Below are 26,808 nucleotides of genomic sequence, written 5' to 3' on the forward strand. Positions count from 1 at the left end.
GGTCACATGCAATGGTCTATCAACCGTTGGTCACAGGCATTGTGTTGATCGAGATAAGAATCTTTTACCGCTTCAAAAAATTGGTGTTCCTTGCTGTTCTCGTCATGATTCGTGCTGAAATATCGCCAATCTATATCTCTGTAATTCATGTCTCCCAGTACAATGTATCTAGAACGGTTGGATCCAATGCTTCTTAAGAAGCTGTTAAGGTTGTAGTTGTTTTCGGGGGTAGATGATGGGCTCCGATAGGTTGAAGCTATCACAACTTCTCTTTGTTAGCAGTAGATTGTATACTTGCAGTTCCTCAAATCCAGATTCATCGTTTATTTCCTTGTAATCGATGTCTTTTCGAATATAAAACAACATGCCTCTCCCCTTCTCGTTCGGATTCATGTTTTTTTGTTTTAAATTGTACCAGTCGAGTTTGTGCCAAAATGGGTTCCACAAGATTACAGAATTCTTGGGTTTCGCTTCAGTTAGGGCAATGATGTGTGGTAACATATTTGCTAGTTGTAGTAGTACTTGTAGTTCAATGAATTCATCAGGAGTTAATGTGTCTACATTTACGAACCAGAGCTCAAAATGTTCTCTGTTTCCGGCGTTGTTTTTTGCAATACTTTTCTTTACTCTAATGATTTTGTTCCCTCTGACAATGTGTATGAATTTCCCGGGTTCCTCTGGTGTTAAGTTTTTTGCCCGTTGCACTAGAAAACGGACATTTTCTCTCTCTTTCATGCTCCTATCAGGAGTGACTCTTGGTTGTCTGATTTTGTCTTCGGCAAACTTCAGTTTTGTCAAATTTTTCATCATGAGTTCCGCGTCCTCCGGTGAGTCTAGAGTGATTCTCAGTGGGCGGGGCCTCGCTCTGATCTCTTGATCAGGGGTTTTGCCTAGTCGGGTACAGTTTTTAACTTTAGTTGGTTCCATTTCTATGCTAGAGCATATTTGCTGGATTAATGACATGTCTTCATTATAACGTTCTTTTGAGTCCCTTGACTGGCTTTCGGGGGCTTTGTGCATAACAAGATTCTTTTTCCTTCTTAAGTCTTCTTCTTTTTCCCGTTTTTGATCTGCTCCAGCTTCCAAAATTATCCATTCATGAAGTAGTAGAAGTACTCCATTAGACTCTTCGCGGAATCAACCGTCTTATCCAGGTCGTTCCTCATTTTAGTTATCTCCGGATTCATTTTTGGAGCGGTTGCACCCTTAATTATGCTTTTCACTTCGGGTGTTGATGTGTAACAACACCATATGCCCTTACTTTTAGACATGAATTTGTAAGCTCCCGGTGGCATTTTTAAGCAATTTGCTCATAAATGTTGGGCGCAGTTATCGCATTCCATTGAGTGTTGTTTATCAAATCGAGTGTTCTAATTGTCAGGCCGGCTACGTCGGCCAGACAGCTCGACACCTTAAAACAGGACTGTCTGAGCATTTGATGCCTTCCGCGCCCGTTGCCAGACACCTTCATGATTGTTGCGGGATGCAGGCTTACGAAACTTCTATTCTCGACCGAAGCAGTGACATAGTAAAACTGGAGTCCCTGGAAGCTCTCTATAGTGAAAAACTCAAACCGTCACTGGATACCAAGGAAGAGTATCGCAGGCGCCGCCTCACCATCAAGCTATGATGCATCTTGTTCTGTATGTGTGGATACTATCCACCTCAGAATAGATTTATTGTTTGTTTACTTTTTTCTTCATTTGACGTGTTTGGTGCTTTTTTGAAGCTCGATATTTTTGTGTTTTAAGATGCTGATGATGAGCGATAGCTCGAAAGTACTCCTAATTCAACATTGATCAACGTTGTTTTCTAACATTTTAAAGCGTTTTGATGCATAAAAAATGCTGGTATGGCCCTATGCATCTTTTTGACTGACCGTAACTACGCAGGAGGACCGCTAGTTTAGCCTAATTGTTGTGGTAAACTTATTAAATAGTTTCATGTGATATGATACGCTTATAATGGTACACTTGTAGGAAGAAGGCCCGGTACGGAATTTTAGAGACAAGCTCGTCAAGCCGCGATACACCCCCTCTACCCGGACCTCCCCGCCGGATCCTCCACCCGTGAAAAACCAGGTTGTAATCGCTTTCAGTTTTTTATGTGTTTTTTAAATCTATTTCTTTATTATCCATTTAATAATCTATTCTTTCTCTTGTTTTGTCCCTTTTGTACCCTGTTTAGTGAATGTCCGTGCCGAAGTACAGGCCGAAGTGGCTACATAAGTGGAGCAGGAAATTGATAATAAGAACCTCGAGGACCAAGTACTGCAGCCCCAAAGATGTCGGAGCCACAGTTCACTCGTACAGAGGTGCAAAACTAGCCGACCTTGCCGCTACTGTCTCGCGCTATCCCTCGCAGAAATTGAACTGTGTAACTATAGTAGCAGGCTTTAATGATAACTCATCTACGGTTTCAGACTTTGCTAATGATTGGAGATTTTTAATAAATTTGATAATTCATAAGTTTAACCCAAATGTGCTTTTTATCACCAAAACCATCCTCTCTGCAAATAATCACTTCATAAACAGAAAACTTGGTGCTTTAAATAACTCTTTGTTTCGCCTTGTTAATACATTTTACCACTCAAGAATTCGAATCATTTCCCCCAATCTAAACGTAAATTTTAGTGCTAATATGTTTTGTAAAGATGGTATTCATTTTTCTTTTTATGGCAATAAAATTTTCCGTTTATTGCTCGCTCAGCTAACTCGTATATATTCACAATAAATTTACCCTCCTCGCTGCCAAATTAAGGCCGATCAAACACACTGCCATATTTACAAACGCCCCTCCGAAAAGGAGGCATATGGTGTGTCATTTGCAAAGCATACATCCATGTCTCATGTAGCGGGCTACAGAGCAACAAATTTTGATACGATGGGTTCTCCTGCATAAAATGCACTCCCGAGAACTTTGCAAAAGGGCTTAATTCCACAAACAGACCAACAAGCACAGCCCCCATTACAACTCAAAAATAAACATCACCGGCAACACCTGAAACAAACGCACTGCCCAACGCAACACAATCTGATCCATCACCCCAGCAATCACTACAGCCCCCTTCGACCCCTGGAAACTTATCGACCAAGAACTTGAAATTAAAATAAATGACATATACAAAAATGTCGCATGAGGAAGGACGCGTAAGATCAGATGTTTCAACTTGATGATGATGCATTAAATGTTCAGCTATTTAAGTTGCCCACGACTTAATATAAACATTCTAAAGAAAAGTTTCCACGGAATGAACATTAATGGGTGAATATCAGAAAACAGCGTTGATCAATGTTGAATAAGGAGTATTTTCGAGCTATCGCTCATCATCAGCATCTTAAAACACAAAAAAATAGAGCTTCAAAAAAGCACCAAAAACATCAAATGAAGAAAAGAGAAAACAAACAAAAAAACACATACTAAATCTATTCTGAGGTGGGTAGTATCCACACATGCAGAACAAGATGCATCATAGCTTGATGAGGGGGCGCCTGCGCTATTTTTCCTTGGTATTCAGAGACGGTTTGAGTTTTTCAATATAGACAGCTTCCAGGGTCTCCAGTTTTAGTATGTCACTGCTTCGGTCGAGAACAGAAGTTTCGTAAGCCTGCATCCCGCAACAATCATGAAGGTGTCTGGCAACTGGCGCGGAAGGCATCAAAAGTTCAGACAGTCGTCTTTTGCAGTGTCGAGCCGTCTGGCCGACGTAGCGGGACTGACAATTCGAACACTCAAATTGATAAACAACACGACTTGAAAGTTCTTTGGAAACAGGCGACTTGAGGGACGGAAAACACGTTCTCAGTTTCGTCGTAGTAAAAACAACGTTAACTCCACTGCACTTTCTTACGCGTTTGCTCAATTGATCTGATATCTTCCCTCGATACTGCAACAGCAACAGTGGACGCGTAGATCGTTTATCGCCTCGATCAGGACGTGCAACAGTCTGCGTTTCACCGTTTCTGATGATCTTCTCCAGGGTCTCCACTATGATCGGTTCATAGAAAATAGGGGGATAATGGTTGTTCTCCAGTTGAATCTTGAATCGTTTAAGTGACGACTCAAAAGTCGGCCAAGTGGACGTGGCGTTGAGAATCCGGTGCACTGTACCTTCCACAATATTTCGTTTGTACTTGGTGGGAGTATGTGCATGAAAATTCAAAAACAAGCCGGTGTCAGTGGGTTGGTTATACCAATCCGTAACACAAGAAAACCCAGTCCGCACTATCTTGATGTCCAGAAAACGTAAAACGCCATCCGGCTCCTTCTCCATGGTAAACTGGAGGTGATCAGGATCCAGCTTGTTCGCACGTTCCAAGAGGTTATCAATCTCCGACTGTCTGGCGGTACGAATAATGTCTTCCACGTAACGTCTAAACAGCTTGGCCGGTGACAAATTTGCATGCACTTGCTCCCACCAAGTACATACGAAATATTGTGGAAGGTACAGTGCACCGGATTTTCAACGCGACGTCCACTTTGCCGACTTTTGAGTCGTCACTTGGACAATTCAAGATTCAACTGGAGAACAACCAGTATCCCCCAGTTTTCTATGAACCGATCATACGGGAGACTCTGGAGAAGATCATCAGAAACGGTCGGTGAAACGCAGACTGTTGCACGTCTTGATCCAGGCGATAAATGATCTACGCCTCCACTAATGCTGTTGCAGTATCGAGGGAAGATATCACATCAATTGAGCAAACGCGTTCGGAAGTGCAGTGGAATAAACGTTGTTTTTACTACGACGAAACTGAGAACGTGTTTGCCGTCCCTCAAATCACCTGTTTCCAAAGAACTTTCAAGTCGTGTTCACAGGTTAACTTCTGATCTGTAGGCCTCTGTCGACCAGCTCTTTCTTGGACGTCCATTTTGTCATTCCATAAACGATGCGTCAAATATTTCAGACGCCCATAGTTTGTCTTGTCTTGATTTGAAAACGTGTACACTCTCGCTTGATATTACTGTTTCGGGTAACGAATTCCAGTCGTTGATGGCTGCAACTGTAAAGAAATTTTGTCTAGCAGTAGTTCTGGTCTTCTTGGTCACAATCTTGAAAGGGTTTCTTCTTGTGTATCTTTCGTTGATTCTAAAAAATCTTTCAGTCGCTGCTGTATCGTACAGACCGTTCAGAAGTTTGAAGACTTCAATCATTCTACCGAGTTTGCGTCTATACTCGAGTGTTGGTAGTTTCAAAATCTGAAGTCGTTTCGAGTAGCTGTATTTGCGTATACCTGGAACAAGTTTCGTTGCGCGTCGCTGAATATTTTCAATCGTAATTTTGTCTTTTTTAAGGTATGGATTCCATGCCTGATTTGCATACTCCAGATGTAATCTTACTAAGGCTTTGTACAGGGTCGTTAGAATTTCAGAAGTCAGGTTTACAAAACTTTTCCTGATTATCGCGACTATACTGTTTGCCAATTTCGTCTTTTTGGCGATGTGCTCACGGTATTATAGTCTTGAATCAACGATAACTCCCAGATTTTTCTCTGATTCAACTTTGCTTAGTTGTTTTCCACCATTTAGGGTATAGTTCCGTTCAGATTGTTTCGTTCTTCCCGTTAGGGTGAGTGTATGACATTTTGTCAGATTGAACTTCATTAAACTGCTTTTAACCCATTTGGAAATTTCATTCAGGTCAGATTATAGTTTTTCCTCTTGAGTCACATCAGTAATTGATCTGAATACTTTGGCGTCATCTGCGCATAGAAGCATAGGGGATGTAATGCCATCCGTCATCGAGTTGATGTATAACAAAAAAAGTATTGGTCCCAGGACAGATCCTTGTGGGACTCCGCTGACAATTGGTGCCCACTCCGAAAAGCTTTCGTTTACCACTACTCGTTGCCTCCTATCCGTTAAGAATACTGTGATCCAGTTTAAAGTTTTCCCTTTGATCCCATATTTGGATATTGTGTTCAATAGTCTTTTATGGGGAACGCTATCAAAAGCTTTTTGAAAGTCAATGTATACTATGTCTACCTCAAAACCCTTGTCCAGTTCCGCAGTCCAGTCAACGAGCGCTTTTAATAACTGGAGAGTCGTTGATCGACCTGGTAAGAAACCATACTGTTTGTCTGATAAGATGTTGTTTTTTGTCAAAAAGTCAAACAGGTGTCTTCTTATCACTTTTTCCAATATTTTGCAACAAATTGATGTGAGGCTAACAGGTCGGTAATTGTTTGGGACAATTTTTGCGTCTTTTTTTGTGAATCGCTGTTATATTTGCGCATTTCCAATCGTTGGGTATTTCTCCCTTATCCCAGGAGTTTTGCATTAAAGAACACAGTAATTCAGCTAATTCAAATCGGCATTCGTTCAAAATCTTGTCAGCTCCCATCGATTTGGTGGTGTCTAACGCTGCAAATTCATGTAGTATTACCTCTTTAGAGAGATATAGATCATCTGATATTTGCTGCTCTTGGAGATCCTTTAAATCCAAGCTGCCAGGTGTCCTTATGGTGAAAACTGAAATGAAGAAATCAGACAGGGCAGTCGCTTTCTCCTTGCTAGTCTTTGCCCAATTATTATCGCTAATTTTTAGTGCAGGTATCGTCTCAGTGGATTTAATTTTTTTGTTTACATAGTTCCAAAACTTTTTAGGTTGCTGTTTTATGCTTTTTGATATATCTTCTTCATGTATTCGAACACAGTTCCGTGTCAGTTTCCTGACTTTGTTTCGAGCCTTCGAGTATTTTTCAAAATTTTCTTGTGTTTTATCTCTCCTGACATCTCTCCATATATTTTTTTCACGAACTGCATCTCTCACTTCGGGTCTCATTGGCATTTTGTTTTGATTTATACGAATTTTAATTTTAGGGATGAACTTCTTAACAGCACAATCAAGAGTGCTTTTAAATTTTTCCCAGTTTTGCTCATGTGTTTGCGATTCTTCATACATTATGTTGGTGTTTAACTCTGACCGGAGTTCCACGTAGCTCCCTTTGTTGTAATTCAGTCTCTCTTTACATCGCTCTGTTGTCCAGAGATCAAATTTTGCTTGGATTAGTGTGTGATCACCCTTACCCAGCGGGGAGATGTATTCTATGCTAGTTGGTTCCAGGGTTTTGTCGGCTAACATGAAATTTAGTAGTGATGGTTCGTTGTTTTTGGTCACACGCGTTGGTCTATCAACCGTTGGTCACACGCGTTATGTTGATCGAGATAAGAATCTTTTACCGCTTCAATAAATTGGTGTTCCTTGCTGTTCTCGTCATGATTCGTGCTGATATATCGCCAATCTATATCTCTGTAATTCAAGTCTCCTAGTACAATGTATCTAGAACGGTTGGATCCAATGCTTCTTAAAAAGTTGTTCAGGTTGTAGTTGTTTTCGGGGGTAGATGATGGGCTCCGATAGGTTGAAGCTATCACAACTTCTCTTTGTTAGCAGTAGATTGTATACTTGCATTTCCTCAAATCCAGATTCATCGTTTATTTCCTTGTAATCGATGTCCTTTCGAATATAAAACAACATGCCCCTCCCCTTCCCGTTCGGTTCATGTTTTTTTTGTTTTAAATTGTACCAGTCGAGTTTGTGCCGAAATGGGTTCCACAAGATTACAGAATTCTTGGGTTTCGCTTCATTTAGGGCAATGATGTGTGGTAACATATTTGCTTGTTGTAGTAGTACTTGTAGTTCAATGAATTTATCAGGAGTTCAAAATTTACAAGAGCTCAAAATGTTCTCTGTTTCCGGCGTTGTTTTTTGCAATACTTCTCTGTTTTCTTTACTCTGATGATTTTGTTCCCTCTGACAATGTGTAAGAAGTTCGCGGCTTCCTCTGCTGTTAAAATTTTTGCCCGTTGCACTAGAAAACGGACATTTTCTCTCTTTCATGCTCCTATCAGGAGTGACTCTTAGTTGTCTGATTTTGTCTTCGGCAAACTTCAGTTTTGTCAAATTTTTCATCATGAGTTCCGCGTCCTCCGGTGAGTCTAGAGTGATTCTCAGTGGGTGGGGCCTCGCTCTGTTCTCTTGATCAGGGGTTTTGCGTAGTCGGGTACAGTTTTTAACTTAAGTTGGTTCAATTTCTATGCTAGAGCATAAATGCTGGATTAATGACATGTCTTCGTTATAACGTTCTTTTGAGTCCCTTGACTGGCTTTCAGGGGCTTTGTGTATAATAAGATTCTTTTTCCTTCTTAAGTCTTCTTCTTCCCGTTTTTGTTCTGCTCCAGCTTCCAAAATTATCCATTCATGAAGTAGTAGAAGTACTCCATTAGACTCTTCACGGAATCAACCGTCTTATCCAGGTCGTTCCTCAATTAAGTTATCTCCGGATTCAATTTTGGAGCGGTTGCACCCTTAATTAGGCTTTTTACCTCGGGTGTTGATGTATCACAACACCGTATCCATATGCCCTTACTTTAAACTGACGGTGGCGTTTTTTCAGCATTTTGCACATAAATGTTTGGCGCAGTTATCGCATTCGATTGAGTGTTGTTTATCAAATTGAGTGTTCGAATTATCAGGCCCGCTACGTCGACCAGACGGCTCGACACTTTAAAACACGACTGTCTGAGCATTTGATGCCTTCCGCGCCCGTTGCCAGACACCTTCATGATTATTGCGGGAAGCAGGCTTACGAAACTTCTATTCTCGACCGAAGCAGTGACATAGTAAAACTGGAGTCCCTGGAAGCTCTCTATAGTGAAAAACTCAAACCGTCTCTGAATACCAAGGAAGAGTATCGCAGGCGCCCCCTCACCATCAAGCTATGATGCATCTTGTTCTGTATGTGTGGATACTATCCACCTCAGAATAGATTTATAGTTTGTTTTTTGTTTGTTTACTCTTTTATTCATTTGAAGTGTTTGGTGCTTTTTTGAAGCTCGATATTTTTGTGTTTTAAGATGCTGATGATGAGCGATAGCTCGAAAGTACTCCTAATTCAACATTGATCAACATTGTTTTCTAACATTTCAAAGCGTTTTGATGCATAAATAATGCTGGTATGGGCCTAAGCATCTTTTTGATTGACCGTAACTACGCAGGAAGACCGCTAGTTTAGCCTAATTGTTGCGGTAAGCTTATTAAATAGTTTCATGTGATATGATACGCTCATAATGGTAGGCTTGCAAGAAGAAGGCCCGGTACGGGATTTTAGAGACAAGCTCTTCAAGCCGCGATACACCCCCTCTACCTGGACATCCCCGCCGGAACCTCCACCCGTCAAAAACCAGGTTGTAATCGCTTTCATTTTTTTATGTGTTTTTTAAATCTATTTCTCTATAATCCATTTAATAATCTATTCTTTCTCTTGTTTTGTCTCTTTTGTACCCTGTTTAGTGAATGTCCGTGCCGAAGTAGAGGCCGAAGTGGCTACCCAAGTGGAGCAGGAAATTGGTAATAAGAAACTCAAGGACCAAGTACTGCAGCCCCAAAGATGTCGGAGCCACAGTTCACTCGTACAGAGGTGCAAAACTAGCCGACCTCGCTGCTACTGTCTCGCGCTATCCCTCGCAGAAATTGAACTGTGTTACTATAGTAGCAGGCTTTAATGATAAATCATCTACGGTTTCAGACTTTGCTAATGATTGGAGATTTTTAATAAATTATCCCAAATGAAGTTTAATAAAGTTTAACCTAAATGTGCTTATTATCCCGAAAACCATCCTCTCTGCAAATAATCATTTCATAAACAGAAAACTTGGTGCTTTAAATAAATCTTTGTTTCGCCTTATTAATACATTTTACCACTCAAGAATTCGAATCATTTCCCCCAATCTAAACGTAAAATTTAGTGCTAATATGTTTTGTAAAGATGGTATTCATTTTTCTTTTTATGGCAATAAAATTTTCAGTTTATTGCTCGCTCAGCTAACTTTTATATATTCACCATAAATTTACCCTCCTCGCTGCCAAATTATGGCCGATCAAACGCACTGCCAAATTTGCAAACGCCACCTCCAAAAAGGAGGCATATGGTGTGTCATTTGCAAACCATACATCCATGTCTCATGTAGCGGGCTACAGAGCAGCAAATTTTATTACGATGGGTTCTCCTGCTTAAAATGCACACCCGAGAACTTTGCAAAAGGGCTTATTTCCACAAACAGACGAACCAGCACAGCCCCCATTACAACTCAAAAAGAAACATCACCGGCAACACCTGAAACAAACGCACTGCCCAACGCAACACAATCTGATCCATCGCCCCCAGCAATCACTACAGCCCCCTTCGACCCCTGGAAACTTATCGACCAAGAACTTGAAATTAAAATAAATGACATATACAAAAATGTCGTTAACTAGAAACCGCGCTTCATAGTTCTAAGCAAGAACAAGCCCGGGTTCCAATTCTTAGAATTACTGAACGAGCAGCTGTTGTCATTAGTAGAAGAAACACCAAATTCTAACATCGCAATGAAAGCAGCAATGATTCTCCCACGTCTGCTGCTCCCCAAAACTGAATCAGAAACAAACGGATCAAATTCCAAAACACTGAGCCGCCGCATAATTTTATGGAAGCAAGGCCTATTAGACGAACTTTTCACTGAAGCGAAAGCTCTCCAAATTAGACATCCAAAACAGAAGAAGTCCGAAGTAAACGAGGAAGCTAAGCAATTTGATAAACTAATGAGTACAGGCAAAATATCTGCCGCCATTGGCTGCCTTTCAGACAAGAAAATTAAAGGAGTACTTCCCCTAAACGAAGTCATTGAAGGAAAAACAGTCCTCAATATCCTGAAAGAAAAACACCCCCCCCCCCCCCCCCCAGCCAAAACAGCGAACACTAACTATATTATTATTATTATATTGGATTTAGTGATAAATCACAAGGGGTTTCCCCCAAAGGTATTTCTGTTAAAACCGAGTCTACAGTTGTTTCGATTGCAGTCACAAAAGGTAACCCAGGAGCAAGAATTGCTTTCATTGTAAAACGCATGGAAGTATTCCCAGAACCATTTCAACAAGTCCGATTTCAGGGTGGAGGAGAAAATATCAATGTCATAACTGAATTAAATGAAGACACAATGCCATACCACCCCTCTATATTCGAACAAATGAACGCCAAGACAGTTCGAAAATCAACCCTGAAAACGCACGGAAGCCACGGTCCCTCAGGTCTAGATGCGTGCGAATGGAGAAGGATATTAAATCACTTCAACCAGACATCCATTGAGCTTTGCAAAACAATTGCTAAACTATTCTGTACAATAATAGCAAGTAAAGTTGTCCCCCATGAAAACTTAGCAGCTTACAACTCGTGTCGCCTGATACCTCTGGACAAACATCCAGGGGTAGGGCCCATTGGTATAGGCGACGTTCTGAGAACAATAATTGGCAAAACAATCACCCAATGTATAAAATCAGACCTTAAAATATCGGAAAAAATTTCCAACTCTGCTTAGGCCAGAAGTGTGAGATCGAATATGCTATCCACAGCTTGAGGAAGGAGTTTCAGAAACCTGAAACGGAAGCCATATTACTTATTGATGCAGAAAACGCCTTCAACTCCCTCAATAGAGAACTTGCTCTGAAAAATGTAGAGATCCTTTGTCCGGCACTACATCATGCGCTGGCCAACTCATATAAACATCCCTCAAATTTATCTGTCAATAACACGGTTTGGTTATCTACCGAAGGCACAACGCAAGGTGATACCCTCGCAATGGCTATGTACGCAATTGGAATATTCTCACTGATTGAGCTCCTGCAAAAGCCAAATGTCACCCAAAAATGGTACGCAGATGGAAGCGCTGCAGGTGATCTTAAGAGTCTCTGCGCAATACTGGACAACCTAGATGTGCACGGAAAGGCGTTCGAGTACAATGTGAAGCCCTCCAAATGTCAAATCATAGTAAAGGAAACTGTCGTGAAAGCGCCATAAAAGTATTCGAAGGCACAAATATTACAATGGTAGACGGTTTTACAGTCCTTGGATCGGTCATAGGAACACCATCAGCATGCGATAAGTACATCGAAAGCAAAATTGAAAAGAGAGCTACCCTAACTGAAAAGCTTTCCAAAAGAGCTAAAACATCACCACAAAATGCGTACTCCTGCTACACAAAGGGAGTTCAAAATAAATTAAGCTTTCTAACCAGAACAACTCCGGAAGCATTTAAGAAAATGGATGAAATTGAGAAAAACGTAAGACAGCAGCTACTTCCTAGTATTACTGGTAAAAACCATATAACCGATGAAGATCGCAACCTTTTTGCACTACCACTAAGAATGGGAGAATTAGACCTCCTCAGTAACACGGACTTTTCCAAAATCTATGAGTGGTCACGAGCCATTTGTGATCCGTTAGAAAACAGTGATACAGAAATAGCTGAAACAGAACAAACTCTGATAAATAGAAACATCAAAACTGAGAAACAGAACATCACTCTCTCAAAAAAGGCTAAAATTATGGAAAATTGCTCATCAGAGAAAAAACTGACAATAAATCTAGCGTCACAGAAAGGAGCATCGAATTGGCTAAGCATGCTCCCCCTAAAAAAATACAATTTCTCTCTCAACAAATCAGAGTTTAAAGATGGATTACATCTGGATATGGATGGGAACCACCAAACACCCCCACATACATGCCCGTGTGGACAACCGTTCACACTGACCCACTCCCTACACTGTCCCAAAGGTGGATACACTCACCTAAGACGTAATGAAACTCGCGATACCCTTGCGACACTCCTGGACGAAGTATGGCATGATGTTGAAATAGAGCCGAAACTTCAATCGTTGGAAGGCGAAAGCTTTCACAACAAAACAACCACTACTGAAGATGACGCTCGACCTGACATCAAGGCAAATGGACTCTGGGGAGGCCGAACCTTTTTCGATGTAAAAATTTTCAATCCCCATGCTAAATCCTGCCCTTAAACTATATCTGACGCCTACAAATATCATGAGAGTGTCAAAACATTAAAATACCAACAAAGAATTCTGGACGTGGAACACAGCAGCTTTGTTCCACTAATTTTTGCGTGTACCGGAGGAGCAGCACCGGGCTCTACAAAAACCGTCCAGAAACTGGCAGAAAAACTAAACGAAAAACGGAACGAATCATACTCGGACACAATTAACTATATAAGAACAAAAATAAGTTTTGCACTTCTGAGGAGTCCAATCCTCTGCTTTAGGGGGTGCAAAAAACTTAAAAATACATCCAACATAGACAATTCTATCTGTGCTGTAATCGAGGAGGGTAGATTTTAATTGACAATTCTCTTGATGCATTAAAATAGACTTGATTTATTCATAAAATTTTGTCGATATATTTATATAGCGTTGATATGGCCCTATCCAACCTGTGCACGTACCGTCGCATGACGGAAGGGCCCATTTTAATTGAACCCGCTTTTTTTTGGTTAGAGGACCGACGATATTAAACTCCTTTTAACCCAAAGAAGCAACCGTCCCAGACCTCTGAACAACCCCATTGTCACTAATGACTCCATTCTCGAACGCATTCTTACCTCAATTCCGCGCCCACATATCAACGCCAGACTTCTTGATCATTCCAGACTTTTCAACATTCCCTGCCATTTGAAATGGCATTTTATAGCCTTTTGGTAATTTACCATTTTTGATTTTAACCCAAAGCACTTTCAAGAAAATTTTTATACAAGTCCCTCTCAAGACAGCAGAAATGGGTACTTGGACAACCAATTGCAGTTTAGGAAAAAACTTGTACCCCCTGTGCTTTTTTTGTTTTTGCTACCCCCACCATCCCGTGCGGTAGGTTTCTTCTGTGCGGGTCCACCGGCGGATAACAACACTCTTTTAGCTTATTAGCTTTGAAATTTGACATTCGTAAAATACACGAGCAAACAAATTGAGTTCGCTATTTGGCGAACAATTAACAATTGAAATTAGGTTTTTTCTTCTCCTTCGAGCAATTTTCATTCTTCTAGCGACAGTTTAACCTTTATGTGCTATTTAGACTAATCCTCTGAGTTCTATTTTGACATCATTTAATTTAGGCAAACGTGCTTAAGCAATACAACCATCAGGCGAACTTATTTGATCGTATTCTCACTGTCTCGCTGATTACTTATCCTTTTCTCATTAAAATTTATGGTTTGTTACTTCATGACGTGAACAATTTCTTCATCTACAATTCTGTCTCTGAGCATCTGCTGATTTGCTTCATATAGGCATGGCAAATCATTCGTCTCGCATTGGTCTGCTCGTTTGACTCTGGGGAACTCAGCGTGATATCTAACAGGTGTTCCATGCTTAGCACGCCAATTGTTCATAAGACGTTGTTGATGCGGCCAAAACATATGTGCTGGGGTTTCAACCAGTAAAAAATTTGACATCGCGTACGCGTATCGGAAATAAGATCCATCATTCCACAGCTCATTCAAATATTTATAACGAGCAGCTACATTCTCTTCGATAGCCTTGTGATCTTTATTGAAAGGATTTGCCCTACTCATTATGACCTGAAAATTTTGATGACTTTGCCGACAAATTTCCTAGTTTTGAAAATGACTTAAATTTTTCATTCGATTGACTACCCAACCTAAAAAACTTATGAAGTTTCAAAATTATATTGGACATTCTGTCAACAAGAAATGTTTCGGCCGTTTTTTCGGCTTTAATTACAACCTGGTTATTCATGAAAACACACCAAGACTGGTCAACAATTGCTTAAAAAACAGTAACCAGTTTCTGCGAGCAGTTCTCCTGACAGCCAAAGGTACTTTTGCTCGCCTACTAACATAACCCACTTGTTAGCCTCAGCAAAAGAAATAAAAGCTAGCTTAAGCGAAACATCTGGTGTGCCATTACCCCGGATTGTTGTTGTTGTTGTGAATTTTCAGTAGGATACTGATGGGACGACTTCCCAAAGTTCTCAAAAATCCTCAAGGTCAAACTTCTAGATATGACCGACTGGCACATCTATCTGTGCTGTAATCGAGGAGGGTAGATTTTAATTGACAATTCTCTTGATTTTCAGTAGGATACTGATGGGATGATATCCCCAAAGTTCTCAAAAATCTGTCCAGTTATTTCGGCACATGTTGCAGTCACAGAAGAGGACCCATGTGCACTTATTTTGTTCTGAGAATTGATCGTCGAAAAACTTCCACATCATCTGTATCAATCTTCGCTTTAAGCCTCGCATTTCTCGAAATTCAATTTTCTGATTTAGTCGGTTAATTAGACGGCACGTACTGAATGTAAACTCTCCTCTAGCTTTTTCAGTTCTGGTCTTGTTTATATTGACAATTTCTTTCGTTCTTCCTGGATTTTCAATTTTTGCCGGGAGCTCAATGTGATCGTTTTCTTCACGCATGAATTTCGCCAACATCAGTAACTCGTTCAGCTGGAGAAACAACGCCAGAGGCAGGATGTTTAACAATCTCAGCTGCTCTGTATAGTCAGAATCGTTTCCCGTGATCCATTTTAAGAATTTCTTTTGGAACCTTCCAATCTCCCTACGTCGCTTCTTGAGATATTGCAAATAATAGACCATACATGCCCGTGTGGAAAACCGTTCGGAGAGCGTACCAGGAAGTTTTCTCTAGTTTTCTTAAAAAGCTATCACGGTACAACCGGAAGGTTTATACATTCCCGCTGAAGCGTACCACAGGTACTCTAGAATGGGCATGCAGACCGGAGCTGTGTCAAGTGGGTTCGAATCCGTAGTCATGATGTCGTAAAAACACCCAGGAGCGCCATAAAAACACTATGTAACAGTTGCCTACTTCGGTCACAAATGAGGCTTAAGAAAAATAGGCCCTATAACCATTGGCTCAAGAATCAGGGACACTATCTCTTGTGTTTTTCTACCTCAAAAACGGTCGGAGCCATTTCGGTTCGCTTGCGACATGAGACTAGAACCCGTTACAGCTTAAGGGCCACTACCAAAATATACCCCCACTCTAGAAAATAAGAACGTTCCCATACTTAGGTCTCGAAATACCCAAAATACACGAACACCGTTAAAAACAGGGTCGGAACAATCCGTTAACTTACTTTTTATTAGACAGTGGAACTTTGATCCATTTCAGATTGATCAACCTAAAACTCGCCTTACCTCAACAAAACAATCATAAAACACACTCGAGAAAATTAAATTTGGTACTTACAAAGCAGCACGCTTGAGAAACAGAGCAATTAAACTAATTAATGACTCTAGCATAAATTTAATCGAATATAACTCAGGAAGTTTTCTAACGATGAGTTTCAATCAAAGGAAGTAGGTTTCAACTCAAGAATATAGTTTTGGATCTTGACCATTGGGAGACTTCACTTGTCTGCCTTTCCGTTGAAGGTTACCACAGGTCCAATTGATTCTAGCCCTGCTCTCGTATTTGTTTGGTCTCCTATATCAGATAGGACAGCTGTACTCTAGTTTTCTACGATGGAAATTGCGAATAGCAATTTCCCACTGTATATATTTGACAACTTTCCCGCAATTGTAATTCGGTCGTTCTGATTTTTTATTTGATGATTTCAGTTGTCGCGAGAAAACTGAGCATGACAGGCTCCATTCGAACATTTGAAAAATAAAACTTCATTCCAAATCCACGTATTTTCGTGTTCCTCAAGGTCAAACTTCTAGATATGACCGACTGGCACATCTATCTGTGCTGTAATCGAGGAGGGTAGATTTTAATTGACAATTCTCTTGATTTTCAGTAGGATACTGATGGGATGATATCCCCAAAGTTCTCAGAAATCTGTCCAGTTAATTCGGCACATGTTGCAGTCACAGAAAGGGACCCATGTGCACTTGTTTTGTTCTGAGAATTGATCGTCGAAAAACTTCCACATCATCTGTATCAATCTTCGCTTTAAGCCTCGCATTTCTCGAAATTAAATTTTCTGATTTAGTCGGTTTATTAGACGGCACGTCCTGAATGTCAACTCTCCTCCAGCTTTTTCAGTTCTGGTCTTGTTTAGGTTGAAAATTTCTTTCGTTCTTCCCGGATTTTCAATTTTTGCCGGGAGCTTAATGTGATCGTTTACTTCACGCATGAATTTCGCCATCATCAGTAAATCGTTCAGCTGGAGAAACAACGCCAGAGGCAGGATGTTTGACAATCTCAGCTGCTCTGTATAGTCAGAATCGTTTCCCGTGATCCATTTTAAGACTTTCTTTTGGAACCTTTCTAATCTCCCTAAGTCGCTTCTTGAGATATTGCAAATAATTAGACCATACATGCCCGTGTGGACAACCGTTCGGAGAGCGTACCAGGAAGTTTTCTCTAGTTTTCTTAAAAAGCTATCACGGTACAACCGGAAGGTTTATACGTTCCCGCTGAACCGTACCACAGGTACTCTAGAATGGGCATGCAGCCCGGAGCTGTGTCAAGTGGGTTCGACTCCGTAGTCATGATGTCGTAAAAACACCCAGGAGCGCCATAAAAACACTATGTAACACTCGCCTTTTCGATCACATATGAGGCTTAAGAAAAAAAGGCCCTATAACTATTGGCTCAAGAGTCAGGGACACTATCTTTTGTGTTTTTCTACCTCAAAAACGGTCGGAGCCAATTCGGTTCGCCTGCGACATGAGACTAGAACCTGTTACAGCTTAAAGGCCACTACCAAAATATCCCCCACTCTAGAAAATTAGAACGTTCCCATATTTAGGTCTCGAAATACCCAAAATACACGAACGCCGTTAAAAACAGGGTCGGAACAATCCGTTAACTTACTTTTTATTAGACAGTGGAACTTTGATCCATTTCAGATGGATCAACCTAAAACTCGCCTTACCTCAACATAACAATCATAAAACACACTCGAGAAAATAAATTTGGTACTTACATAGCAGCACGCTTGAGAAACAGAGCAATTAAACTAATTAATGACTCTAGCATAAATATAATTGAATATAACTCAAGAAGTTTTCTAACGATGAGTTTCAATCAAAGGAAGTAAGTTTTAACTCAAGAATATAGTTTTGGATCTGGACCATTGGGAGATTTCACTTGTCTGCCTTTCCGTTGAAGGTTCACACTGGTCCAATTGATTCTAGCCCTGCTCTCGTATTTTTTTGGTCTCCTATATCAGATAGGACAGCTCTACTCTAGTTTTCTACGATGGAAATTGCGAATAGCGTTTTCCCACTGTATATATTTTACAACTTTCCCGCAATTGTAATTCGGTCGTTCTGATTTTTTATTTGATGATTTCAGTTGTCGCGAGAAAACTGAGCATGACAGGCTCCATTCGAATTTTTGAAAAATAAAACTTCATTCCAAAACCACGTATTTTCGTGTTCCTCAAGGTCAAACTTCTAGATATGACCGACTGGCACATCTATCTGTGCTGTAATCGAGGAGGGTAGATTTTAATTGACAATTCTCTTGATTTTCAGTAGGATACTGATGGGATAATATCCCCAAAGTGCTCAAAAATCTGTCCAGTTCTTTCGGCACATGTTGCAGTCACAGAAGAGGACCCATGTTCACTTGTTTTGTTCTGAGAATTGATCGTCGAAAAACTTCCTCATCATCTGTATCAATCTTCGCTTTAAGCCTCGCATTTCTCGAAATTAAATTTTCTGATTTAGTCGGTTTATTAGACGGCATGTACTGAATGTAAACTCTCCTCTAGCTTTTTCAGTTCTGGTCTTGTTTATATTGACAATTTCTTTCGTTCTTCCTGGATTTTCAATTTTTGCCGGGAGCTTAATGTGATTGTTTTCTTCATGCATGAATTTCGCCATCATCAGTAACTCGTTCAGCTGGAGAAACAACGCCAGAGGCAGGATTCTTAACAATCTCAGCTGTTCTGTATAGTCAGAATCGTTTCCCGTGATCCATTGTAAGACTTTCTTTTGGAACCTTTCTAATCTTCCTATGTCGCTTCTTGAGATATTGCAAACAATTAGACCATACGTTAGAACAGGAAGGATTAAGGAATTGTACAGACCAAGTTTTATGAGCATTTTGACTTTGATTTCTAAGTTTCTGCGGATGCAATAGAACGTTTTATTCGCTTTCGACATTCTTGAGTCAATATGGGTTGTCCATTTTAAATGTTTGGACACATGTATGCCTAGATCCTTTATCACAATCGAGCTTTCCACTGCTGTTTCACAAAGATTAAAATCGTGTTGATTTCCTCTAAATTCGACTTTAAAACTTTTGTCCAGTTGCAGACTCATCTTGTTTTTGTCTACCCAGTTTTCAACGCTTTTTAGGTCGTGCTGGATGTCCTTTGTGTCTACATTCACTGCTAGTATCTTTAGGTCGTCTGCAAAGATAAATGGGTCACTAAATTTCAACACTTCAGGAAGATTATTTATGAAGATACAGAAGAATAATGGACCAATCAACGATCCTTATGGTACGCCACTTGTAATTTCTGAAGTTTCTGATGAGAAATTGTCAACACGAACAAATTGTTTCCTGTTGCTGAGATAGTCTGCGATTATTTCAAGGAAACAGCCTCCAACTCCAATGTTGCTCATTTTCTTTAGTAGTTCGTAATGCGGGACTTTGTCGAAAGCCTTGGAGAAGTCGGTATAGAATGCGATCACATGGTTTTCAGCGTTCTTGTCAATTGCTTCGTAGATCTTTTTCAAGAGAGATAACATGTTTGTAACAACTGAACGGTTTTTAACAAAAGCGTGCTGACTTCTTGTGAGAAACTTGATGAAATGGTCATACAACGCTGGATACATGCATTTTTCCAGGAGTTTATTCATGATATTTAGGAGTGACACGGGCATGGTAGTTTTCCATTAGTAATTTATCACCTTTCTTGTAAATAGGCGACACTGCCGCAACTTTCCCTTTAGCTGGTATTTTCCTTACCCTCTTGATGTTTTTAAAAACGCAATGCAAAATTGTGGTAATTTCTCCGGCCGTTCGCTGGAAGAAAATTGGTGGGAGTCCATCTGGGCCCCGCGATTTTGTTAAGTCCAGCTCTGTTATAATTTGGTTTAAATAGGTTTTTGAGATACTGAAGTTACTCAATATCGTGTTTTCGCACTTCATGTCACTGAAGTTGAAGCTTGATTTGGGCGAAAAGACAGAGTGAAAATATTCATTCAAAAAGTTCACTTTTTCTTTGGCTTTGGAAACAGCTATTTCGTCCTTGATCATAGTCTTTGGGAGAGTTTCTGATTTTTTCAGACTCTTAAAGTGTTTGAAAATTAAATGTGTGTTACGAGTGGACATCAAATTTTCCTGATAGTTTACTTTATCTTCCTCTACTGCTTCTTCCACCATTTTATCTGGAGATAGAATGAGATTTCTGCGGTTAGCTTGTAGGTTTCAATTTGTATATTCTAGATTGTGTTCGCAGTTTGTTCATGATGTTTGAGGTACTTGGCGTAATCCATGGCGGAAGTGATTGGCGACATCTCGTTCTTCTAGGCACATGTTGGTTTACCAAATTGTCCAAATAGTCGTAAAGTTCCTCGCACATTCTATTGGTGTTTGTGTGACATACTGGTGAGAAAGGCTCACTTAGTATTGATTTCTTGATTTCGTTTTAGTCCACGCTACCGAAGCTTCGAAATTTTTCAATAGCGACTTTTACCTCATGGTGAGGACATTAAATTAGAATGCTGATTGCTTTGTGGTCGGAGCAAATTGTAAATTTTTGAGAAATTTTCGTCAGGAGTCGCATGAATGTGACAATTTTGAATAATGTAATGTCTAGGGTGTTTTTGCCACAAGTTGGAAAATCTATTGCCTGCTCGAACTGATGTTGCTCAATTAGTTCAATTATTGGGTTTTCTTCATTTTCGGTGCTACTATAGTCAATCCAGTTTGCTTCTGGAAAATTAACATCTCCGCAAATAAGTGTTGCAATTGATTGATTTGATTTCTCGATTTCTTTTAAAATTTGTGCGAAATCGCCTAGACAATAGCGATATTTGTTGCTCGAAGGTGGATTGTAAAAACAGCAGACAATAATTCGCTTATCGTTTTTTTTGGATGCTGCAAGTTAAACAACATTCAGGTTGCTTATTTGGCAATAATTTAGATGAAAATGTTTGTTTTACTGCCATTAGTAATCCACCGTGCAAATTTTGATCTTTGGCTGTTTGTCGTTCTGATCTACAAAAACTGTATTCGTTTAGCATTAATTCAGATGATGCAATGTTTTCATTTAACCAAGTCTCCCAGAGACATATTATGTCATAGTTAGATGTTGCTATAGCATTTGCAAACTTCATTCGTCGTTCGAGATTTATGAGACTTCTTACATTCATTTGTAGGATGTTGAGAAAGCCTAGTCAAGCATCATCTGCTTGTTCTGCTTCTATCATCTCTTTTTCCCATCATTGAACAGCTCGAAATTCCTGATTTTTGTTTTCTCCTTTGGAACTTTTTCGTCTAGAAGTTCTCTTTGTCTTTTTAAGCATAGGTTTTCCTTCCTCGCATCTTCTTTCGATAATGCTGGCAGAAGTTAAAATTTCCTCATCTCGCAGCTCATCTCTTTTTTCAAAGCTCTTTGCCAGCACCAATCCTGCTTCATGTTCTGTTGACAGAGTTATTAATAAAGCTCTTGATTTGATGCGCTCTTTGCTGAACTTCCCTAGCCTTTTTATTTCTTCATTTTGTGGTTTAACTCCTAACTTGTTTAGTACCTCATGTACTTTTTCGGTTGTGGGGACAGAATTTTCGCATTTTGATTTCTCGGGATCTTCTCTGATCCCCTGTATACGGAAGCTTTTGTTGATATTATGATGTATTTCTTGTTTTACTTCTTTTCCAGCTCCTGGTTGAGCTTTCATATCTTTAACAGGTTTCACACTGAGTACATCTGCATAGCTTTTTTCCAGTTTTTCGCATGTGGTTTTTGTAGCGTTTTCGACTTTTTCATCAACCAATGCCGTCAGCCTTTTTTCCATGTTTTCAAGACGTGCTTGTATTCCCTCACTCTCTTTTTCAATTTTCTCGTTCATTTGCATCATGGTCCTACACTTTATGAAGTTATCTCTTTCGTTATTAGTTACACATGTGTCGCATAGAAGCATTGCGTTTAAACCCCAGTCTTTTATGCCATTGATGGCGGTGTAAGACCAGTGCAGTTGCTCTCAACATGCATTTGAGCCTTGCAAGATACACAACTGAAACATCTGTCCCTGGCATTTATGGGTTTTTTGCACGTTTTGCAATTTTCAGCCATATTGGTGGATACAGAGAGAAGGAGAAAATGGGATAGAGAAAATTTATTTACAATTTGATCCAAGCCTGGACAATTAAGCCCAGTCCCGTCACGAAATGAAATTTAAACTCACAATTTATTTCTGTTCTCTTTTCCTTTGTGCTTCTCTATGTTTTTTGACGGTTTCTTTTTCTTCTTTAAGGTATCACTCAAGTTGCTTTTGTTGTTTCGTATTATAGCTAAAGTTTTGATTTCAAGTGCGGTTTCTTGATGCAGTTCTCTGTATCCTTCAAGTAGATCTTTGTCCTGTTGCTTAGAATTCGAAATTATGTCTGTTGTACTTTGAACAATTGGTATCGGAAGTTTCTTTAGACCTTCAAGAATATAGGGTGCACCGTCTCTCTGACAATAGACAAGGCCTTCAATTCGAGGATGCGAATTGATTAGGGGTTTGACTTCTGATACTAGTTGATTGGCAGTAAGGGGAGTCCTATGATTGAATGGATGTTTTGAAATCCAGTTTATTATTACGTCGTGCCAGATAATTACAGACTCGTTTCTATTAATTTTGTCTCTCAAGATTTTTCGTACGATTTTATTTGATTTCGATTTGGGATGAAACGTTACTCCCTTGAAATGGATGACGTCTTCTTGCAGTTCCTCGTTTCCTCCTACTGTTGCCCAATCTTCAAATGTCAGATGTAATGAGCTCGCTCCAATAATCACAACCATGAAAAAGGGGTCACCACGATTACTCCACAAATCATATAACCTGAAACCATATAATATAATAATTATTGCTTAAAAAACGGTAACCAGTTTCTGCGAGCAGATCTCCTGACAACCAAAGGTACTTTTGCTCGCCTACCAACTTAACCCACTTGTTAGCCTCAGCAAAAGGAATGAAAGCTAGCTTAAGCGAAACATGTGGTGTGCCATTACCCCGGATTGGCACAGTCGAATCCGCCGACGCACACAAAAATGGACATTAAGGACGTTAGCAGTAAATTCGTTATGAAAAAGAGGGTCGGAATTTTCTAGAATTTTTATTTTTCAAATTTTCGATTGGAACCGGAATATTTCTCAGAAATGTAAGAACGGCATTTAGACCAAAAAAGGACAATAAAACATAACCGAGAGACAACCGAATTAACCAGACGAGAAACAGTCGAAGAAGAACACGTGAAAAATGAAGCCTCTTATCGTGATAACTCAATACGATAAGACGCTTACCTGTGAATGACTAGACGGAAGCAGGGAATTCAATACCGTAAAAAATTGGTATTGGTATTGACAGAATCAGGTTCTTGGTGTTCTGCATCGTCTCAGATCACTCTAAAACTTCGTTATACTTAAAAAAAAGTGTATGTTACCTTTTACCAAAAAATAATTTTGTTTTGTTACAGAGTAACAAAACAATCTTACAAAAATAAACAAAAAAAGTTAAATTATTTAAACAAAACAGTTTACTAAAACTACTTATGAATTCCCTGCGTTCGTTGTACATATGTAATAAAAAAAAAGAAAATTATAGAGAATTCATTTAAGAAATTTCAATCCAAAGTGTTTCGTGTTTCAAACGTTTCGTGATTTTTGCTAACACGAGTTTTCAAAGTGTTTGCAAAAGTTTTGAGGTATTGTAACAAAGTATTGAGGTATTGACTGGGTTAGGTACTGGTATTGATGATTCAGTTCGGTATTGGTATTGAGGCCTTGTTATTAGTATTGTGGTATTGGTAATGGTATTGAATTCCCTGGACGGAAGGAAGGTCCAGTGGGACATCCGGAGCGGATCCGTACCCAACCGTGTCACGAAATTGGAGATATAAAATCGTTATCTCCGGGGAAAACGGAATTGGTGTGCCAGTGTTACATTCGTGTGCCATTCCCCGGATGGCCGCAGTCGAACCCCGCCGTAGCATTAAAAAAAGAACAATAAAGGCCTTAGCAATCTGTGCCAGTCGGTCATATTTGGAAGTTTGACCTTGAGGAATACGAACTTCGTAATTTTGGTTGAAATGTTATTTTTCAAAATTTCGAATTGGACATGTCATGCTCAAGTATCTCGCGACAAATGAAAATATCAGAAAAATAAGATCAGAACAACTGAATTACAATTGCGGGAAAGTACTTGAAAAAAGCAGCGGGAATTTGCTTTTCGCAATTTCCAGATATAAATCAAACGCGAGTAGAGCTGTCCTATCCTGAAATAGGATAAGAAGCGATTGCAAAAGAGGAACATATTTATTCGAGGTGAACCAGAGTAAACCCTCAGTAGAAAGGTGGACAGCTGGGGTGTCCCAATGGTCCAGTTCCAAAACTTAGTTCTTCAGTCAAAACTGTTTTTCCTTGCTGGAATTCATTAATAGCAAATTTCTCAAGTTATTATACTTGATGCGGGAGTTACTGATTAATTTAGTTATCCCAATTCTCGAGTGCGCCGATATGTGAGTACTCAATTTAGTTTTCTTGAGTGAGTTTTATGATTGTTATGTTGAGGTAAGGAGAGTTTTAGGTTGATCCATCTGAAATGGATCAAAATTTCACTGTCTAGTAAAAAGTAACTGTACGGATTGTTCCGACCCTGCTTTTAACGGCTTTCGCGTATTTTGGGTATTTTGAGACCTGAGTATGGGGACGTTCTTATTTTCTAGAGTGGGGGGGGGGGTATTTTGGTAGTGGCCTTTAAGCTGTAACTGGTTTTTAGTCTCATGTCGCAAGTGAACCGAATTGGCTCCGACCGCTCGAGGTAGAAAAACAGAAGAGAAAGTGTCCCTAACTCTTGAACCAATGGTTTTAGGGCCTATTTTTCTTTAACCTCATATGTGACAAAAGTAGGCGACTGTTACATGTGTTTTTATGGCGCTCCTGGGCGTTTTTACGACATCATGACTACGGAGTCGAACCCACTTGACACAGCTCGGACTACATGCCCATTCTAGAGTACCTGTGGTACGGTTCAGCGGGAAAGTGTAAACCTTCCGGTTGTACTGTGATAGCTTTTTAAGAAAACTCGAGAAAAACTTCCCGGTACGCTCTCCGAACGAGGCTTAGCTAACCGAGTAAGGGGGGGGGGTAACTAGGGGGACGAAAAAACGAGCAAAAGGCAGTAAGCGAAACAAAAACCGAAAAAGAATAGAAAAAGGAAGAAAAACAATAAAACAAAAAAAAAACAGTGAATTTGACACCAGATTAGTTGGATCAAACCTTTATAATAATTAAATAGTATACCCATACTAATTTTATAAGACCGATCGTTTCAATCTTTCCAGCATTTTGAAAAGGTACCCGAGTGTGTGGCGTTGTTACGGGTTTTCAGATAGCTTGCAACTTAGCTGGACCACTAGGAGACTTAATTGGAAGAGGTGACCAGTCGACTAGGAAATTGGTTCACAGGGACTTAGTTGGACCATTAGGAGACTTGACTGGAACAGGTGACCATTCGAGTAGAAAAGTGGTTCACAGGGACTTAGCTGGACCACTAGGAGACTTGACTGGAACAGGTGACCAGCCAAGTGGGAAAGTAGTGCTGGTGATTAGGTGCAGGACACGTCAAGGAGACAACCAGCACGGAATCAGAGCAACAAGAGAGGACGGGGGTGTTCTCAAGTTGGTTAAACGGGTATCTTTAAAATCCACATTACATTATAAGAGACAAGTGTCAAATTGGATAAGCGGAACCCCACTGTCTTGAGGAAAGTTTTTACTCAAGCAGGCCTGGAAACAGGTTCTACGGTTTTCTCTCAAGAGGTTTAGCACCCGGCGCTTAAGGTAATTTTCGGCTTAAGAGGGGGGCTAAAGAGGGGCGAGGTTAGAAGGGGGCTGGTTAGGTTAGATGTCGGCGGTTGTAAATTGTAAAAAAAGGGGGACACATTAGAGTAACTAATTGATCGACATCGTCGAGTTAGTTACATTAGAATCTTACACGCGTTGAATATAAGAAGCAGATATTCAAATTTAACATCGAATTAAGGTAGGTATCCTGGTCGGATCGGGTGGGGGAATGGACGTAGACAGTGTTTGTGATACCCCATAGGATCGCTAGCAGGGGTGAGGAAAACGCGTGGCAATCAGGGACCAGACGTTTTTTTTGTTCAAATAAAAGGTTGACACAAGTCACCTTTGAATTTTAGGTGGGTTTGTTTCTCTGTTTTTGTCATTTTTTTCTGTCCCCGTTTAAATTTTTACGTTTTTAGTAAAAAATTTTAATCGATTTTGAACAAACAGGTGATCACAAGACACCCCGAACAAGTTGGGTTTCAACTTGCATCAAAAAATTAAAAGGGTGATAAATACAGGGGGGTTGGTAATTCTAACTTTTGGCCAGTAAAATGGTTTTTTTTGGGAAACTCGTTTACTAGAGCTCAAGTGGTGGTACCAGGTACAGTGGTTCAAGAGTACCGACAACGAAAGAGAAGAGTTCCCACTGTCCCAACACTGAGTGGAGAAGTCCTGGGAGAGTACCGAAGAGTCTTGGGACAGCAGTCTTTGGACAGTGCAGTCTTGGAACAGGCAGTCTTGGGCTAGTGGTCTTGGGACAGTGCAGTGTTGGGACAGTGGTCTTGGGACAGGCAGTCTTGGGACAGGCAGTCTTGGGACAGGCAGTCTTGGGACAGTAGTCTTGGGACAGGCAGTCTTGGGACAGGCAGTCTTGGGACAGTGCAGTCTTGGGACAGTGCAGTCTTGGGACAGTAGTCTTGGGACAGTGGTCTTGGGACAGTGGTCTTGGGACAGCAGTCTTGGGACAGGCAGTCTTG

At 40.2% G+C, this 26,808-nt stretch overlaps 1 protein-coding gene across 2 annotated transcripts in view; it reads left to right on the top strand.

Annotated features, from left to right (window-relative positions):
- Positions 1-1,923: 1,923 nt before the first annotated feature.
- Positions 1,924-26,808, top strand: part of LOC134854264 (uncharacterized) — a 338,235-nt gene continuing 313,350 nt past the window's right edge. The window contains exon 1 of one of the 2 annotated variants that reach the window (XM_063870457.1): positions 1,924-1,937. The gene's annotated coding sequence lies outside the window, so the exon portion shown is untranslated. Of the gene's footprint in view, positions 1,938-9,035; positions 9,046-26,808 lie in introns of those variants that run through there. The other variant, XM_063870458.1, reaches the window with a different exon arrangement.

The sequence above is a fragment of the Symsagittifera roscoffensis genome, chromosome 9 (genome assembly GCF_963678635.1).
Source record: "Symsagittifera roscoffensis chromosome 9, txSymRosc1.1, whole genome shotgun sequence".
In the NCBI taxonomy this organism is placed as follows: Eukaryota; Metazoa; Xenacoelomorpha; order Acoela; family Convolutidae; genus Symsagittifera; species Symsagittifera roscoffensis.